The sequence below is a fragment of the Stylophora pistillata genome, chromosome 11, assembly GCF_964205215.1.
Source record: "Stylophora pistillata chromosome 11, jaStyPist1.2, whole genome shotgun sequence".
NCBI lineage: Eukaryota > Metazoa > Cnidaria > Anthozoa > Scleractinia > Pocilloporidae > Stylophora > Stylophora pistillata.
In genome coordinates, this window is record NC_142529.1 from 27,910,201 (window position 1) to 27,925,106 (window position 14,906).

The window sequence follows — 14,906 nt, forward strand, 5'->3', positions numbered from 1 at the left end:
TTTAACATTCGGAGTGGTTTGCGGATTTTACGTGTTTTTGCATTCGGTTTTCGGTTTTCACGAAAACTCTGATGCGGTTTTCGGTTTTTGCTTTTTGACCCCTTTAAAGGTGAAAATGTATCGGTTTTGTCAGGTTTGCATGCGGTTTTCGGTTTTGCTGCCTTTTTTCGTCGGTTTTTCGGTTTTGGAGGTTTTTTTCTCCGGTTTTGCGGTTTCCCCGAGGCCCCGGTGCCCCCCTCGTAAAGGAAAGGGTTTAACGTCGAGTTAAAGTAAAGTAAGACACCTGCTACTCCCATTAGGACTACAAAGTGTGATGAATACGTTTTACTACAAGCGACTACAATTGTCTCTATAAAGTATGGTGCCTAACAAACTACTAATGCTAACTGTACCCACAGTGCACTGTACACTGCCTTCTTGCATCGCGCCGTGTTAAATGCACTTGGTTGGCTCGGCTTTTGTTGGAAATGATCTTGTACTTGGGCCTGATGACGACTGAGACCCCGAAAAATTTTTATATAGGAGGTGACTGAAATAATAAGGCAAGATGGTATTAATATAGAAAAATACAGAATGGGTATACGGTAATCCAACGTGTAACATAAAGCAGCGACACTAGATAAAATCCAAACGCCAGCTGCAATGATGTATGTGCGTTCCAAAGTTACAATTTGTCTGTATCTCAGCCCCAACAGCGGGGCGTGAAGTCTATCCACGCTGATGGCCGTCATCGTCGTCAAAGACACTCCACATAATGTATAGCCTGTGAGGAAGGAGGCTTCAAATGCATATCGACAAAGATTCCATTGTTCGTGAGCCACAGAAAGCCAAAAACTAGCAACGACAACTAGGCTGGGTAACAAGACCAACCAACAGATCAGGTGTTGCTAGATAACGATACAAGCGTTTTGACGACGGATGAAGGGAAGATTCTTTGTGAAGGGCAACAAGAATAAGAGAATTGCCAAGAAATGCTGTGATGGAGAGGAGAATGTTGACTGTCAAGAAAGAATTCAAAGAAATTCTTGTTGAAGCCCACCAACCAGAGAGGGGGAACAATACAGTTCTTGAAATGTCTTGGTCTGTGTTCCACCCCAGAAAAATTTGCCGTCGACATTATTCTGTATTCCTCTCTTTTTTTCCTTTTTTGAGAAATATTCGATCTAAACAGCTACACAACGACGACGATCACTAAAAAAAGAGCTCCCTACGTACTCAGTCATATAACTTCCCCATCATTGCTTATTCGTTTGAAAAATGTTAGAGAAATTGTTGCTTTAACTTGTCAGGTACACCCCGTATAAAATTGGAAAAGGAAGCAAATACATAAAAACACCTGTAACATAATTACTGTTTTCTCTGTACGACCTACAATCCCTTTTAACTTAGCCTACGGGCCCATTATCGACGTTTCAGTACGAGTTACTTCGCTCGTGAATGATAAGTTTGAGGCCTTGAGCAACACGACTCGTGGACAAAAGAGCGACGCAAAACTAATGACAAGGACCTACTCGCAAGCTGACCTAGTTTCATTGATGGGGTGTCAATCAAATGTCCATATCATTTGTGTAAAGTTGAGGCTTGAATCATTATCAGCCTGAGCAGGCTAAAAATAAAGAAGATCCAAGTTAAGGATTTCCAACCCATATCAATCAGTCAAGGAAATTCAAATTCCTATAACGAATTGAAATTGATGTATAGCCACACATGCAAACTTACTTTAACATATTCGAATTCAACAGTGTAATTAGTAACATTTTGTGGCTCTTTTACCTCCGTTTCGTCTCCGACAAAACTAGAACAAAGCAAAAGAAGAGCTAAAAAATGACGCGAACATACAATTTTCTGCCGCTTTCGTTTACATTCTCTATTTGTTTTCCTCCTTTCGCCAACAAATTAATATTCTTAGTGATTTTCCTGGATATTAATAAGCCAAAGTTTGCCTATTATATCGTAGTTATACAATTTCTTCGCTTCCAACGTCTTGTTCGCGAAAAGACAAGTAAATTATTTTGGTATCAAACAAGCTTTGACGTATAAGGCAGGTCACTGAATTCTTCATGTCGTAATTCTCTCAAGCGATTATATTAGCAATTGTCCTCTGATAATGAATTTTTTATTATAATGCTAAAGTTAACATGATAATCCATTGATCGAGAAGTAAAATGAACGAATTGGGATAAATTTGATCGAAAAAACAAAGTTTGTGTTGCTACCTTGCTTGCTGCCAATTTTGGTGACCGAGAGATCAAGGGTTTTAGAGAAAATGGTGAAAGAAACAAAGGTATCAAAAACTGTTCAGCCAACTTAATCTAGGAATGAATTAGTATCAAGAGTCAAACACATGGACAAATGTGATAGTATTGTTATGCTACAACTTATTAAAAGCTCAGTCTTCTGATGTAGAAATTCATTCAGAGCTGAGTAAGTAGGATTAATAAATATCATCAGTGCGGGGAAAAAAAAGAAAAGTCCGGTGAAAAGAACTCTATAAGAACCAGTAACTTCAGTTTTATTCCATATGCTAATTTACACATTGCTAGCATTAGTCAAGCAATATTATACATCTCTAAAATTCATAAGCATTATGCACTATGTACAGACTTTTTCATAAGTTTCTAATTTCTTCCTATATATCCAACATACAACATATCTGACGAGCGTTCTCTCTGGCTGGTACTAATCGTGACGTTTTTACTAAGCTATGAAAACTGTCCATTGGAGTGTACCTTAAGAAACCGGGGACCTAACTCTAAAACCATGGACAGCAAAGTGCTTGTCTGATTGTCTGTTTCACTGCTTGTCTTACTTCACTTATCTTCCAGCAGTAAAGAAACGGGTTTAACGTCGAGTTGAAGCGAAGCAAGACACCTGCTACTCCCCTTATGACTACTGAGCCTAATGAATACGTTTTACCGTCACCGATTACTACTGCCACTATGATTAAGTATGGTGCGTAGCAAACTACTAGTGCTAACTGCACCAACAGTGAACTGTATACTGCCTTTTTGTATCGCGCCATGTTCAGTGCATTTGGTTGGCTCGGCTGTTGTGGGCCATGATCTTGTACTTGAGCCCGATGATGACTGAGACCCCGAAAAATGTTTATATACGAGAGGAATGAAATAACAAGGCAAGATGGTATAGTTATATAGCTACACCAAATGGTTATACGGTAATCTAATATGTAGCATAAAGCAGCGACGCTAGATACAATCCAAAAGGTAGCTAAAGGTGATGTATGTGCGCTTCAAAGTTACAATTTGTCTGTATCTCAGCCCCAACAATAAGGCGAATAGTCTATCCACGCTTATGGCCGTTATCGTCATCAACGACACTCCACATAATGGTACGGATGTGAGGAAGGCGGCGTCATGTGCGTATCGACAAAGATTCCATTGTTCGTGGACCACGGAAATCCAGGTCGTAGCAGCGAGAGGCTCGGTAACAAGACCAACCAACAGATCAGTTGTTGCCAGACAACGATACAAGAGTTTAGACGGCGGATGAAGGGAGGATTCTCTGTGAAGGGCAACAAGGATAAGAAAATTGCCAAGAAATGCTGTGATGGAGAGGAGAATGTGAACTGCTGCGAAAGAAACTGATTCTTGCTTAGGCCCACTCAACAATAAAAGGGAGCATCGCAGTTCTCCAAATGTTTTGGTCAGTGTTCCACCTCTTGTGAAATTTGTTGGGGACATTGTTCTGTGTTCGTTTCGTTTTTTCTGGCAAGTTATCTATGATTGCAACGAGAAATGAGGTCCAAACAGCACACGCCTACCAACGTTCACTGAAACCCTACTTCCTAAACAATGTCCACAATTAAAAATCCTCACCAGCGTTTTAGCATTTAAAATGCGTCAGAAAATTCTCTGTTGTGTTAAAAAATGGCCGGAACATGCGAGGTACCTCAGTTGAGAAAAAATACTAAAATATGGAGACATCTGTTATTAACCTCCACTGACAGGATGCCAATCAAATGTTCATATTATTTTTTCGGAATCTAAAATTAGTCATTACCAGCCTCAGCGAGTTTGACAGATAATTTAAACTGGCGATTTTTCTCGGTCTTAGAATAAACTGAGTTTGACAAACGGATCAAAATGTTTTAATTCAAATTGTGGTCGCAGCTGCGAATTTATTCAAAATATTCGAATTTACCCGTGTAGTTAATTGTGCTTTGCAGCTTTTCAGTCATCTTTACGTATCCGACCAGTACCTTAGACGAAATTGCCACAAAAGCAAAGTATTACGCCAGCAAACCATTTTCTACAATTATTTTGTCATTCTTTGTTTATTCTCCTCCTTTTGCCAGCGAACTCATAGTGAGTATCCCTGATAATGACAAGCCTAAGGTAGCCAACTAGACCCTAGATCAAATTTGTTTTCTCAGTTCCAATGTCTTGAACACAATATATAAGACCAAGAAAATACTTTCGTATCAGGTGAACCTCCGTGCAAAAGGAAATTTACGGAACTTTTCTTCGTGTGATTGCCTTCAGCGATCAGTGATTCTCGCTGGGTAATGCTGACAGTTATTTCCCAATATGGAGGTAAACATGACAATTAATTGATAGAGATGGAAAATAAAGGGATGCGTTTTCCAATCGTATCGCTGACTCGATGAACAATTTATTTTCTACTAGTTATCATTTTTTTTTGTCTTTCGAGCTCAATTGTAAAATTGGGATTTAAAATGTCTCCGGAAACTGTGTACCGTGTTAAAAAAGTTACTTTTTTCATACCCTAAATGGTAAGAATTAGCAATAAAAGGCAAGCCAGATATAGAGACATCTATCGTATCATTTTTAGAAGAGCCACAAAACAATCTCTCTTAATTTGATAGGGTGCTTTTGAAATGTCCATATCATCTGCATGAACTTTAAACTTGACTGATCATTATCAACCTCGGTAAACTAGAAATAAAGAAAAATAAAAGCTAACGATTTCACTTGGTCTAAGAAAAAAACTTGAAACTCGAAAGCATCAAACTATTGAAATTGTAATCAGAGATGCCAGCTTATATTTAAAATACTTCATTTCAATTTCTAGTGAACACAGTTTTGCACATTTTCCCATACATTTCCTTCTAATTTTCAAGTGTGGATACGCTATTGTCCTAGAACCGGTACGTTCTAACTACTGTCTCGTCGCTAAGAGTTTGGACAGCTGATGGAAGGAAGATACCTTGTGAACGGCAACAATGATAAGAGAATTTCCAAGAAATGCTGTTGGGAAGAGGAGAATGTTAACTGCTGTGATAAAAACTGATTCTTGTTTAAGTCCAGCTTCTAAAGGTGGTGGGGGGCAGCATAGGAGTTCTTGTGTTGTTTTCGTCTACTTTCCACCCCTAGTGAAATTTGTTGTCAACATTATCTGTTTTCTTTTTCTTGCCGTGTATTTGTGATTGCAAGGAGAAATATTTGTGTAAACTGCAGACACCAAGGCGCGATCGCTTAAACCTCACTTCTTTAAATTTAGCCACATAAAGACCACCTCAGCAGCCTTTATTCATTCAAAATGTGCTCGGAAATTTTCTGTTCTTTCAAAAACTGCTTAATTTTTTCCGCAATCCATCAGGTGCCTTACGTATGAAATAGCAATAAAAGGAGATTATAGACACCTGCTTCAGTTTTTACAATGCACTAAACAGATAATAATAATAATAATAATAATAATAATAATAATAATAATAATAATAACCTTTATTTTAAGAGGGTGACACCAATTACTTTTGAAAGTATTCTCCCTAGAGTCCCTCTTTACCTGGATCATTTCATCCGGATAATTTGAAGCGAATGTTTTGGTATGAAGCAAGTTTTCTTTTATGTGGCGAGAGATTGAAGTCTTGTTGCGATTCTCTTGAGCGATTGACAATTCTCTTTTCGCAGTGAAAGTTGTTATTCAATATTGAATTAAACATGATAGTTTATTGATGGAGATAGAAATGAAGGGATGGGTGGTCATAACCTTTCAAGACTCGATGAACAATTCTTTTCATTCTAGTTTTTTTAATTTTATCATCACTTGTGAATATTAAGTTGCGTACTGCTCCGCCTATTACCAACTCTTACCAGTCTTTCAAGCTCGACTGTAAAATTACCGCATGCTTCATATCGCACACAGACCAATGAATAATTGTTAAAACTCAAAATTTAGGAGACATCAGTTAGTCATGACAGATCCGACCTCGTTTTGAGTCTAGGCTTTATCGAATACCAAATTATTCATTTTGTACTCGTTCTATAGTTACTTTTCTTTCAAGCCTATAATTTTTTTTTACTTTAAATCTGTTATTATATTAATCGACGGGGAACTAGCTGATGAACAAACCAAACGAGTGCGTGAATCTGTTGCTTAAAAGATGCAGTATATCATGCAATTCTCCTTACGGTTTAGGAGTTTATGCAGGAAATTTTTACTCCTTTTAAATTCTCTTTGATTATTCCGAATAGCAACTGCAGCTGAACTTCTAAACAGTAACGAGTGGGCCGAGACCAGCTTTTTCTTCTCAATTAGTAGAGTTTAGCTAAAAAGAAATATTGTTGGCAAAAACAAAGACATCGGCTATATTTCTGTTTGACAATACCATAAGGAAACTCTTTCTTTTCACCCTTTATAAGAGATGAATTAAGTGGTACATTAGGATAAATTGTCATTTAAGGGCCGATTATTAAGTGGAGATGTTCTTCCTTTATTGCATTCGATACTAAACTAAAGATCTGTGTGAAGTTCAGACTTGACACATGATCAGCCTCAGCGAACTGAAAATAAAAAGTTCAAGCTGGGTACTTTACTTGGTCAAAGCATGAGATCGTCCGAGGAAACATTAATTTCGTGACAATCTCCGAATGCATCAAATAACGGAAATTTAAATTTTTGTCACAGATGTCAACTTTGAATTAAATTTGCAATGAACAAAGTTTTGTAGCCTATTTTTCTCCTTTTTGTATCCCCTGACTAAAATCTTAAACAAAACCGTGACAGGATGTTAACCTACCAAACCATATACTTTTTGCAATTTTACAATCTTGGTTAGAATATTCAAAATGAACGTCGTTTATAATATTTTAATGGTGCATTTCTCTAAATTCTCCTTTGATCACGACGGATTGAATTACGAATTGTTAAAGCGCCACACGATGATTGAATTTCATTTACGTCAAGACGACGAGAGTAAATATTAACCAGCGCGTTGAGCAATAAAGCGTCAAAATCAAGCAATTTCCCTAGGGAAGCAAACAAAGGTGGAAATTGTTTAACTTAACATAAAAATATGTCGAGAACTCTCCGCTGTAACTACTCTTTAAAGTTTTACCCAATGCCGTCACATTTTGTTAAAGAAATTAAACATGAGAGTAAAATGCATATAACTCTGGTTTCATGACAAAGTTAGAATTCGAATAGGATTAGATTTAATCGAACATGATCTAATGATAAAAATAAGTGAAAGAAGTGTTACACTACGTTTCGACGACACCATGTCATCATTTTCAAGTGAGAGGAGAATAAAATTTGACAACTTAATATATACCGTGCGAGGCGATAAAACGTAAAATATGCATGTAAAAAGTGACAAATTCAAATAAAATTAATAAATAGTTTTGCGCGTATGGAGTCTGATTGTGTGTTCAAGCATGGCCTTTTCTTTGTTATGAATAACATTTCATAAATCAGACAGTCCAGTTTTCCCTTACACTCAGTTGCTGAAGTTCTTATTTCTTGCTTATCCAAGGACAGATCTTACGAACGTTCTCAAATAAAAATCGTGACTTAATGACTCAGCTTTGGAATGTAAAATAATATATGTATCAATTTGATGAGGATCTAGCTCCATGGACAGCAAAGTGCTTTTCTGATGGTTTGCTTTACTGCTTGTCTTACTTCAGCAATCTTCCAGCAGTAATGAAAACGGGTTTAACGTCGAGTTAAAGTAAACTAAGACAGCTGCTACTTCCCTTAATACTACTAAGTGTGATGAATATGTTTTACTGTCAGCGATTACAATTGTTACTATGAAGGATGGTGCATAACAAACTACTAACGCTAACTGCACCCACAGTGCACTGTTCACTGCCTTTTTGTACCGCGCCATGTTCGGTGCATTTGGTTGGCCCGGCTGTTGTTGGAGATGATCTTGTACTTGAGCCCGATGATGACTGAGAACCCGAAAAATTTTCATATACGAGGCGACTGAAATAACAAGGCAAGATGGTGTAATTATACTATCATATAAAATGAGTATACGGTAATCTAATATGTAGCGTAAAGCAGCAACACTAGATACAATCCAAAAGGTAGCTACAGTGATGTATGTGCGCTTCAAAGTTACAATTTGTCTGTATCTTAACCCCAACAACAGGGCGAGAAGTCTGTCCACGCTTATGGCCGTCATCGTCAGCAATGACACTCCACATAATTGAACGTCTGTAAGGAAAGCGGCGACAAATACGTATCGACAAAGATTCCATTGCTCGTCAGCCAAGGACATCCAATAAGTAGCACTGAGAGGCTGGCAAACAAGACCAACCAACAGATCAGTTGTTGCCAAACAGCGATACAAGAGTTTGGACGGAGGATGCAGGGAAGATTCTATGCGAAGGGCAACGAGGATAAGAGAGTTTTCATTCACATGCAAATTAAACTCATTTTCACAAGAATGGTTGAGCACCAGGCCTCGCTATGAAAAAGAGGTTAAGGGTAATTCGGAAATGGGCTATTAAAACGACTGTTTTATATCTCCATTTTTTTTGCATCAAGCTTGATTCTCATGCACTTCGTTCTAGAGACGGTGGCGAGTTTTGCGCAATACTTTCGCGGCTTTAGCGACGTATATATATATATATCTATGTATGATAGAGGGGAGGGGGGTGGCTTATTGATTTAGTCCGATTTTTACTTAGTTCTTATTAACCGAGCGGGAGGTCTTTATGGGAGAATCTTGACCGAGGTCGCCAGTAGCTCGGTTGATAAGATGTTTATTATGTGGCTGTGTCTTATATGCCAATTTTTTATATTCTCTGTACCTTTTTTTTCTAGACCGGTCAAGATGGGAAAATGTAGACCGCTTTCAATATTGATTTCAGCCAATCAAATTTGTGAAGTCGATAGTTCCCAGTCCTTGTGAGACACAGCCATATAATAGAATAAAAAAGGATATGATGTACCGTATTCATTCAAAATTGATCTCAATTAAAGTTTTTCAAATTGACAGAGTCAAAATCCTCAGTAAAGTCTCATGAGTTGTATGATTTGTCATAATCCTCGCTCTGTAATTTCTGTATACCGTATTCTATTGATGCCAACATGCTTACATCAATCAATCAATCAATGGCCATAATCAATTATAAATGACAAAGTAAAATTATAGTACTTGATATTAAAATAAAGGTCCAAAGTAAAATTGAAGTTTAACATGTTGAACGATACCATGGCTTTTAGTATCTAATTAACATTCTTATTCTTATTCTTATCATATTTATTATTATCATCATTATTATTGTCATCATTTTTATCAATAATGTTATCATATTAAATACAATTATTAACATCGTTACTGTTATTGTCAGTCGTGGCACTAAATCGATCGATCTCCGACCTCGACTCTAAATGATTTTGTTATTAAAACAGAATTTTTGTGAAGAATCTACGGCACAGGAAGAATGTTAGGGCACAAGCACCTGCCGCATACATGAAAGCTTGTGTACATGTAACAAGCAAGCTTTTACCTCATCCCAAGTATTGTCAAATTGAGGAAATAATTACAAAAGTGCCATCACGCCCTCATACACGTGACTGAATGATTTGTTAGAGGGATAATCCTAAATAATTTTAATAGCTTGACGGGAGGGCATGGTTGAATTTTGAAGGAAAATAAGTGGAATGGCCCAAAGCATTAATTTGGTTGTGGTATTTCCTACCTGTCGAGTGATTGTTTCCGTTTCCAATTTTAGTCGGATGTGAGGCGCAAAGAAAAAAAAACCGGTAATAGGCTGTCATTTACGAAGTTTGCGTTCAAATAGTTTCCGACCTATTAACGTTTCACGCCGAATATTCAAGTTTCTGCGTAAGTGCGATTAAACAAAGTCAGGTTTTCGTGATCGTGGCCATGGTCAAAGCAACAATATCTCTCTTCAGATGCAGTTCGTTACAAAAAGACATTAGACAAAAAAACAAAACAACTGTTTATCAAGTCACGAAATGCTGAAGAATATTTTCTAGCCTAAATACTGTCTCTCAACTTCAAGAAATGTGGTAGTGTTGGGTAGAATTTCATTTAAAATCTCCTTTTCAGAAAAAGGTAAGTTATTATTTCTCTTTTCATGCTCGATCGCTCGCTCGAAATTGATTTTCGGAAGCAAAATATAAACAAAGGAAGAGATATTTCATATTTACGCGTACTATCTACATTGTTTGAGACATTTCGTTTCAGAAGAGAGAGGCTTTTTATGCTTTAGTAAAATTATGACAGCAGTGTTTGATATATCTTAAATCAGTGCAAAGTAAGGCCTATACTAGACATGCAGGTTTGGCAAACACCGTTATTTGATGATAAAACTTCCTTTTTCTTTTCATGTGAGGACACTTTGCTGAGAAGCTTTCCGGGTGTAGAAGTTTGGTCGCACTCTTTCATATAGAAAAATAAAAAAACAACCGAAAGTATCGCACCATTCAAGACTTAAAATTATTGATAGCACTTATCGTTACGTTCTGTTCTTTTATTTAAAAGTTTTTAAGTAAAACGTAACTTATGGCGAAAAAGTACAGAGAAATTATAAGGAATCTAATAAGCTGTTGGTTACGCAGAAACTGGTTCCTCTCACGGATGACAATAAATGCAAAATACAGCGATACAATGGGATAAAAAGTGACATATATGTTCGTCAAACACAGTTTTCACCTACATTTGAACTGTGGTAACTATGTTTTTGAGGTCAGTATTCTGGATCTTAAAATCAAAGCAAGTTATAAGTGATTTTGGTGCGTAGGAGTATTCTATAGAAAAATTCACTGCCTGACGAGTGAATTCCACGTTAAATTTCACGCCAAAAACCGATATCGCACTCATCGCGAAGCGATGAGTGCGATATCGATTTTTTAAGTGAAATTTAACGTGGAATTCACGAGTCAGGTAGTGAATTTTTCTTGAATCGCATAACTGAATAAAAATAAGAAAACAAGAAATTAAAGCGGCAATGTTATTGTTTGTTTTTATTCCGTACGCGCGCCCTTAAGAGAGCCATTTTAAAGTCAATTGTCAGAACTGTCATTAATTGTTAAGGGAATGGAAAGCAAGGTAAGTCGCTCACGTTTGAACCGTCGACAATTTTAATTGTAACTCGTGAATTTTTCTTGAATCACATAGCTAAAGCCACCAAATCACTGGGCGAAACAAGATGTTTTGTATTTTTGTGCGCCACGCCAGTGCGCAAACAATGGAAACCCTTTCAAAGTCAGGTGTCAATATCTAGCGAATAGAGGGAACAAGATATTTTTAGAATGAAAACCACTTTTATTTCAAACTCGTGGAGAAAGCGGTGCCTCACATTTTACAATCTTCAGCAAATAAACTAAAAAAGTACACAATACGGAGTTATTTAAGACAGAGATTTGCCTGCTACCACTCAACTTGGCAAAATGTGGCGCCGACAATCAACAACTGAATGGTCAAATCCTCAAGCGAAATGAAAATTTCAAGCGTTCCGGTATCAAAGCAAGATCTACAAATAACCGGTAAGTGCTTTCAGTTGTAAAAAAAGGTGTATTCAAAATATGATGATTAAGACTGGAATTTCTCGGTAAACTCTGGCGAAAAACAGCTCAGTTAAAAGTCACAATTTTAACTGTTTTTCTTTTATCGCAGGGAGTCGCTCGTTGGTGTCAATGCTGGACTGAAAGTTTATGGAAATATTTACTGAAGAATTATTAAAAGTTACTCCAGTAAACATTCCGCCAACTGCTCCTGCCATCAGGTAATCAGAACGACTGGCATTGCTGTCAAGGTCACTAGTAGCTGCTGTGTTGCTTGGCGTGGCTGAGCTATTGAGAACAATCTCCCATAAAGCATGACTTGAATAGCCGTTGGTAGTTGTCGCGCTTGGCGTGGGTTGAAACCGGCCAACTTATTCGACATTCGCCGCTATTTCCACAGGATTATGGCTGTAGCTGGATATGTTATTTATGTTATGGATTCCGGATTGGAGTGGCCAGTGAGCTCTGATATCTCTGGTGGGTCGAAATCATCACTGAGCGCTTGGATGACAGTTCTTCGACCACTCGAATTTGTGAATTTGCCGTCTAGTGTTTTTTGAAACCATGTTTTATCTAAAAGAGGCCAGTTCGTTGTCTGTATAGGCTACACTGGTTTGGATTTCGGGAAAAGATGCTTGACCTTTTTCGGCATTGATACTTGTTTTGGTTTTCTTTCGTAACGCTTGTTTGGTTTTCCTCGGCAAGAACTGTCGTTTGGCTTTCTTCCCTCGTCTCTGGCATTTTGATTTTTTCTATGCGTTTTCTCGTACTTTTAAGCATGAGTGGTTTCCTCCAATTTTCTAAAAATTTGAATTTCAAGTCAAAATTTGGAAGACATTCGTTTTCTATAAATTTGTTCATATTTGTTCATATTTTCGTGGCGCTAGTTGTATTTACGTTTTTACGTTGGTAACAATAATTTTTGCTGGCGACTCAAGTCAGCAATATCGCTTTATGCATTAGTGCGATTCCACGCTAAATACCCTCTCTTCCGGTTGACGTATTGACCAATCAGAGCGCGTGTTTACTTTAAGCTATGCGATTCTAAATGAAATATTGCTTGTTGCAATTTTTAGGTAACTACAAGGAAAATGGAAACGAAAGTTTACTAAGCTACGCTTTAATGACGACAACAGATTTAAAAGGAGGTGGATCACATACTTAAACATTTCAAGAAGAGCATTACTACTAGTAGACATGTAGACATGTATATTTATACAGGATAGCCCATTCAGTGTAGTAAACATTGGTATCAACGGGGGTCCTGTTACCCACCCATCCCACCCCAGGGGAGGACATCCATCATACAGTAATCTCGTGCGTGGGAAATTTACGCCTCCTGCCCCTAACCCTGCAGGAGAAGGGACCTCCATTTATTCGTCCCTATCCGAGAAGACTAGAATATCTAAACCATTTCTTGATGTTATAGAAAGGTAGCATATTCTTCTCAATTATTTTAAGACCCTGAGTGTTGGTCCGGCCGGGGCTCGAACCCTCGACTTCCCGCACAAGAGTCCAGTGCTCTGTCCATTGAGATAACCGGGAGGTGGTTAAACTCCCTCTTTTGTGGATGGGCTTCAACAAGAATCAGTTTCGTTCTTGGCGGTGCACATTCTCCTCTCGGTGACCGCTTTTCTTGGCAATTCTCTTATCCTTGTTGCCCTTCAAAAGGAATCTTCCCTTCATCCGCCGTCCAAACTGTTGTATCGTAGTCTGGCCATAACTGACCTGTTGGGTGGTCTTGTTAGTGAGCCTCTCTATGTTACTTATTGGATATTCTTGGTTCAGGAAAACTGGAGTCTTTGTCAATACGCAAGAGACACATTTCAGATAACAAGCTTTGCATTATGCGGAGTTTCTTTGATGACGATGACAGCCATAAGCGTGGACAGACTTCTCGCCCTAGCCTGTTATTGGGGCTGAGATACAGACAAATTGTAACGTTGAAACGCACATACATCATTATAGCTACCTTCTGGAAGTTATATGCAGTGTCGCTGCTTTATGCTTTAAGCTCGATCATCGTGTAACGAATTGGTATGTATATATAGTTATACCATCTTGTCTAGTTATCACAATCATGAGCTCGTACACAAAGATTTTCCGCACTCTCAATCGTCATCAGGCAGAAGTACAAGATCGTGTTGAACAATAGCCGAGCCAACCAAATGCACTGAACATGGCGCGACATAAAAAGGCAGTGAACAGTGCACTGTGGGTGCAGTTATCATTAGTTGTTTGTTATGCACCATACTTTATAGGGGAAATTGTAACCGCTGACAGTAAAAGATATTCATCACACTTAGTGGGATTGATGGGAGCAACAGCTGTCTTAGTTTACTTTAACTCGACATTAAACCCGTTTCTTTACTGCTGGAAGATTAGTGAAGTGAGACAAGCGGTGAAACGGACAATTTGAGAGGCACTATGCTGAGGTTAGAAATAATAATATGTGATTGCATGAGCAGTTAAAGCGCATTGAAAAGTTCAAGGTACTAATTTAAGTTCCACTGAGAACAGCTGAGGAAAAGTGAAGAAAAAAAACTCATTTTACTTACTGTATTACAGAAGAGGAACGCCTCTGGTTGGCATTCCTATGATAAACAACGTCTTGCAAACGGATAGAAACATGTCAGACCTGAAAAAAAAAAAAAGAAAAAAAAAAAATCAGGCCTGTACGGGATTCGAACCACTGACCTCTGCGGCCTGATTTTCGCTATTGCATAAATAGCGCTATCTACTGCGAGGATCGTGCATCATACGTATCTAATACCGCAGTTCAAAATACATAAACTTCATATATTCATTGTATCTGATTTATCACTTTCACGGGTTTATTACGAATCAACTTAACGGCCTGCTCCCAGTTGGCTTGTTAGCTCAATTGGTAGAGCGCTGCACTAGTATCGCAGAGGTCAGTGGTTCGAATCCCGTACAGGCCTGATTTTTTTCAGGTCTGATTTTCGCTATTGCATAAATAGCGCTATCTACTGCGAGGATCGTGCATCATACAGATCAGTTGTTGCTAGACAACGATACAAGGGTTTGGACGGCGGATGGAGGAAGGATTCCTTGTGAAGAGCAGTAAGGATAAGGGTATTCCCAAGAAATGCTGTGCTGGAATATGGTTGTTGATAAACTTCCCCATTCTCTTT